Genomic DNA, 6,000 nt, shown 5'->3' with positions numbered 1-6,000 from the left:
CACCAGATTCTCTGGAATTGGCATTATGGTGCTGCCCCACTCTGCAAGTGCAGAAAGTGCTCTTAACTGCTGAGCCCCAGGACTTCTTTTTGAGACAGAGTTTCATGTATTCAAGGCTGTCCCCAAACTCACTATGTAGCTAAGAATAACCTTGAACTGATCCTCCTGCCTCCGCCATGTCTAATCTGCAATGCTGCAGATGAAACCTAGAGCCTTGGGCATTCCAGGCAAGCACTTTAGCACTGAGAGACCTCCACCCTCAGTCCTGGAAAAAGCCATTTCTCATTCTGAGTTTTATTGGCTTATGTTCCTTTCAAAGCACGTCGTAAATATGGCTGAATTCATCTCCTGCACCGCCTCATGTATTTGCCAGGCCTTCATTACCTTCTTCTCAATCACTCCATAGCTGAGCTTCATTAGGCTGCTACCTCCCACAAGGAAACTTTTGTCTATTTTGTTTCCCTAAGGATCCCAAACAATGCCTGATTCCTAATAGGTAATTAATTAATACATATTGATGAGTAAATAATTTCTTGTCTTACATTGCCGGGATGCAACAAATTAGGAGTTAAAGCAATATTTTAAAATGAAGTAACTTCTAGGGGGCAGACAGAGAATTAGCTCAGTGGGTACTAGAGATTGAATCCCCAGCACCCATGCAAAACGCTGGATGTGCTGAGTGCATGTTGCTGTAACATCAGCAATAGGGGCAGCGGATCTGCTCTGTCACTCTAGCCAAAAGAATGAGAGTCTCTGTCCCAGGGCAAGAAGGCCCAGAGAGAATGAGGAAGACCTTTGGTCTCTGTGTGTGCACATATGTGCATGTAGCACACACATATCACAGAACCACTCTCCAAATGTAACTGCTTAAGTTTCTGTCACCTCTCACCTCCCTCACCTCATTTATTTATTATTTCAATTATGTTTTTTTGGGAACATGCATGTGCCTGCCGAGTCTATAAGAAAGCATCCTTCCCCTGGAGCTGTAGTTAGAGTTGGTTGTCAGCCACCCAACATGGTTACTGAGAACTGACCCTTAATTATTGGTTCTTATATTTTATACAGATACATAGAATCATGGATGCATGTGTGACATAAAAGTGCAAGTAAAACTGTCTAAAGAGACAATGTTGTTTGAGGTGAGCAGAAAAGGGTCTTTTTGTTGTCGCTTCCCTAGGATATTAATATTTGAGACAAAGTTCCTGCTAATTCTGCTTGGGACAGAGCAAGAAGGTTGGAATTGAGACTGCTGAAATGTAATTCTGTGCCACTGTACTATGAAATTGGGATTCACGCACACAAAAAAGGTCTTCAGTGTCCTCACATCAGTGCTGCCATCCCAGGGACCCTGTGTCTTCATCTTGATGTACTGTTTCATCAGACTAGATTTTCCTGGAAACCACTTCATTTTTTTCCCCTCAGATCGTCTTTTTTTGCTTGTTGGCTGTTCCTTAGTGTTTTGGCCTCGCTTTCCAAAGTTTGTCTTTAACTTAATGCCTTTCTGAGTGACTGCTGCAAATTTTCACTGTCCATGGTGTGGGTATATACAGCTTCTTTCCGAACTATCACTTTTTCCCACACTTACACAAGAGAATATTCTGTAGACTCCAGTGCATACTAGGAGACTGTCTCTGACATGAACTCAGTGGCTGGCTCTTTTATCACCTCCTCCTGGAGGAGGTGCAGACTTGCCAGGCCACAGAGGAAGATGATGCAGCCAGCCTTGATGAGACCTGATAAGCTAGGCTCAGATAGAAGGGGAGGAGGTCCTCTCCTGTCAGGGGACTAAAGAAAGGGCATAGGGGGAGAAGAGGGAGGGTGGGTAAGACTGGGAGGAGATGAGGGAGGAGACTGCAGTGGGGATCCTAAGTGACTAAATTGAAATAAATAAATAGATAAATAAATAAATAAAGCATTAAAAAGCCTAAAAATGTGTTTTCTTATATTTTTATATATTATATAAGGTACCTCAATCATATTTTATCACCTCCCCATCATTTATTCCTATTGCCCCCAACTTTCACTGTTCCCTTTCTTGTTCTGTATTAGCCCCCCTTTCACTTTCATGTCTTTCCTTTTTTCTTTTTATATTTTACACATGAGAGGAAACATGTAATGTTTGGCTTTTTTTAGTACAGCTTATTTCAGTTAACCTGATGACTTCTAGTCACATCAATTTTCCTGAAAATAATGTAATCTCTCTCTCTCTCTCTCTCTCTCTCTCTCTCTCTCTCCTCTCTCTCCCTCTCTCTCCCATGGCTGAGTATTCACTAAATTATGCTTTTTAAATTTTCTTTATTTATACATTGATAGGCACCTAGGCTGATTCCAAAACTTAGCTAATGTGAAATTTTTCAGATTTTCTGTTTTTCTCTTTTCTTCTTATTTATAATTTATTCACTTTGTATCCCAGTTATAGCACCCTCTCTCATCTCCTCCCTTTCCCACCCTTCCTCCCTTTTCCTCCTCCCTCCCTCTTCCTCCCCTTTCCCTCTTCCCTAGTCCACTGATAGGGGAAGTCCTCCTCCCCTACTGTCTGACTCTAGCCTATCAGGTCCTATCAGGACTGCCTGATCCTTTTCCTCTGTGTGCTGTCTAGGTCACCTCAACAAGGAGAAGTGATCAAAGAGCAGACAACCAAGTTCATATCAGAAACAGTCCCTGTTCCCCTTACTAGGGAACCCATATGGACACTGAGCTGCCTATGGGCTACATCTGAGCAGGGAGTCTAGGTCCTCTCTATGCATGGTCTTTGGTGGATGCATCAGTTTCTGCAGTCCTGCCTGTACCCAGCATTTTTGGGGGCTTTGTTAGTCTCTTTGTGGGGCCCCTATCTCCTCCGGGTCCTTCTATATCCCCTTTCTTTTCACTTACTGGGTGGAATCTACAGATTCAATGCAATTACTATCAAAATACCGACACAGTTCTTTATAGACCTCGAAAAAAAATTCTCAACTTCATATGGAAAAATAAAAAGCAAACAAACAAACAATTACAAAAACAGAATTGCTAAATAATCCTGTACAATAAAAGAATTTCTGGAGGTAACTCCATCCCTGAACTCAAGTTGTACTATAGAGCAACAGTAATAAAACGGCATGATATTGGCATAGAAACAGACTGAAGGATCAATGGAATCAAATGGAAGACACAGAAATAAACCCACAAACCTACAGACACCTGATTTTTGACAAAGAAACCAAAACCATACAATGGAGAAAAGATAGCATTTTCAACAATTGGTGCTGGTCTACTGGATGTCTACATGTAGAAAAGTGCAAATAGATCCATACTTATCACCCTGCACAAAACTAAAGCCCAAGTGGATCAAAGACCTTAATATAAAACCAAATACACTAAATCTGTTAGAAGAAAAACTGGGGAGAGCCTTGAACACATTGGCACAGGAGACAACTTTCTGAACAGAACACCAAAGAGCTCATCCTCTAAGATCAACAATCAATAAATGGAACCTCATAGAACTGAAAATCTTCTGTAAAGCAGAGGACATGGTGAACAGAATAAAATGACAGCTTATAGATTGGGAAAAGATCTTCACCAAATTTTCAGATTTTCAACGAGAAGAATCCTCAGACGTCTTTGAAATTCTCTTTAGGAATGGCTGACACTGTTTTTGTTTGTTTGTTTGTTTGTTTTTGTTTTGTTTTGTTTTTTGTTTTTTATATCAAGACTATTTAATAGTCTTAAATGTTCTTGAGAACCTCCAAACAATTTTGTTTCTGTAATTTAAATACATTCATATCTTCCACATAAAACTCATAAACCAATGTAAATTTAGTAAACAAAAGTATATGCAGGCTTACATTTTTGAGACTTCCCAGAGTACTGGCTTATCATGTATAGTGTGCCTTTTGGAAAACCCCATTGTACATTCACGGGAGGATAAGTAAAAACAGTAAATAATGTCTTAGTGTCCTAAATAAGTTGTGGAGAATTCCAAGGGTCTGTGGACCACACTTTCTAAATTGTTGTTGTACAGTTGTTAGAAAGGAATTGCCCTTCTAAAGCATTTGGAGACCATCGGATCTAGTGAAAGGCTCAACTTTAGACATGTAAGATGGATTTCCTAATCTATATTATCAGTTGGTAATTATATCTAGTTGTGAAGATTAAACAAAGTGCCTTCTTAGCGCAGTATGCAGCACATCAGTCTCATAATCTGAAGATTAAACAAAATTAGGCAGTATATCTCACCTATGCCGACAGTACTTGCACAAAAGTTGGCATATATCAGGATTTCAATAACTGTTGTCTCCTCTTTGAAAACAGACCTAATAACTCCCTGCCTCATGAGGCAGAGTGGAAGATAAAATTAAGAGTTCTATTTGGGCATATGTTAAATTTAATGTACTTATTAGATTTATATAGACAGATGGCATGAAGGATCTGGAGTTCAACAGAGGATAATAAATTGCCATTTGAAGGTACTCAGTAGATAACACTCAGGAACTGAGTTCTGGAGCACTTCACTGTAAGACACTGAAAATACAAACAAGAACTGCTAAGGGACATTGAGAAAAGAATGAGGCCATCTAAGAGTGATGCCAACAGAGTGAAGTTAAATGCTTGCTTTGTTGGTGGGGATATAGATTAGTACAGAGTGCTTTGCTTGTGTGCAGGAGTGCCCCCTGACCAGGGAGATGGAGGGGGCAGAGGGAGAGATTGAGAACTTGTTTTGGGTAGGCTGAGGGAATTTTGAGAGGTGAGGCAATAGAGAGGCTATTGTAGAGAATGTTTGGGGAAGTTTTGTTATGAAAAGGAGAAAAGAAATTATAAAGAAACTATTTGCAAGTGTGTGGCCAAGGGAAAGCTTTTGTTTAAGTAGAGAAGCAATGTTGCCTATGTGTTGATCAGCGAAGATCCATCACTATGTGATGGAAGAAGAAATTGGTGCCATCAAAGTGTGGCAGATTATCTGCCAAAGCAACAAACTTTAATAGCAGCTGAGTGGAAGGGAATTTATGCACACGTGGAAGGATTGGTCTTACCTGGGAATATGGAAAGTTTCTGTTGAGCAACAGGGGAGAAGGCAGCATATGTGGGTAAGAATGCAGGTGAGTTCATAGGCCTGTTGGTTTGAAGATGAGTAAAACAAAAGTTTCAGACACTGCTGCATACTGTTGTCTTAGTTTGGGTTTTTATTGTAAAACACCATGACCAGAAGTAATGTGGGGAGGAGTGTGTTTATTTCATCTTACAGTTTGTAGTTCATCATCCAGGAAAGTCAGGGCAGAAACCTGGACGTAGAAACTAACACAGAAGCCATGGAACCGTATTGCTTAGGCTTTCTCCCCAGGACTTGCTAAGCCTGCTTTTTTGTTTTGTAATTTTTCATCATCATCATTATTATTCATTACAATTTATTCACATTGTATCACTGCTGTAGCCCCCTCCCTCATCTTACCCTGGTCCCACTCTCTCTCTCTCTTCCCTTCCCTAGGCCCATTCCCTAGACCATTGGTAGGGGTGGTCCTCCTCACCTTCTATCTGACCCTAGCCTATCAGGTCTCAGCAAAACTGGCTACATTATCTTCCTCTGTGGACTGGCAAGGCTGTACTCCCAGGAGGAGGTGATCAAAGAGCCAGCCCCCCTACTAGGGAACCCACTATGGGCTTCCTCTGAACAGTGGGTCAAGGTCCTCTCTATGCATGGTCTTTTATTGGACTATCAGTCTCTGCAGGGTTCCCCTGGATTTGGTTCTCTTGGTCTCCTTGTGGAGCTCTTGTCCCCTCCATGTCTTTCTATCTCCACCTTCTTCCATAAGATTCCCTGCACTCTGCCCAATGTTTGGCTATGAGTCTGAGCTTCTCCTTCAGTACCCTAATGGGTAGAATCTCTCAGAGGCCACCTGTTGAAGGCTCCGGTCCTGTTCCCTGTCTTCTCCTACTTCTGAGGTCTATCCTGTTTTCCTTCTGAATGAGGTTTCAGCCTCTTCCCTAGGGTCCTCCTTGATGTTTAGCTTCTTTAAGACTTAGATT

The sequence above is a fragment of the Meriones unguiculatus genome, chromosome X (assembly GCF_030254825.1).
Source record: "Meriones unguiculatus strain TT.TT164.6M chromosome X, Bangor_MerUng_6.1, whole genome shotgun sequence".
In the NCBI taxonomy this organism is placed as follows: domain Eukaryota; kingdom Metazoa; phylum Chordata; class Mammalia; order Rodentia; family Muridae; genus Meriones; species Meriones unguiculatus.
This window is presented reverse-complemented; position numbering follows the sequence as displayed.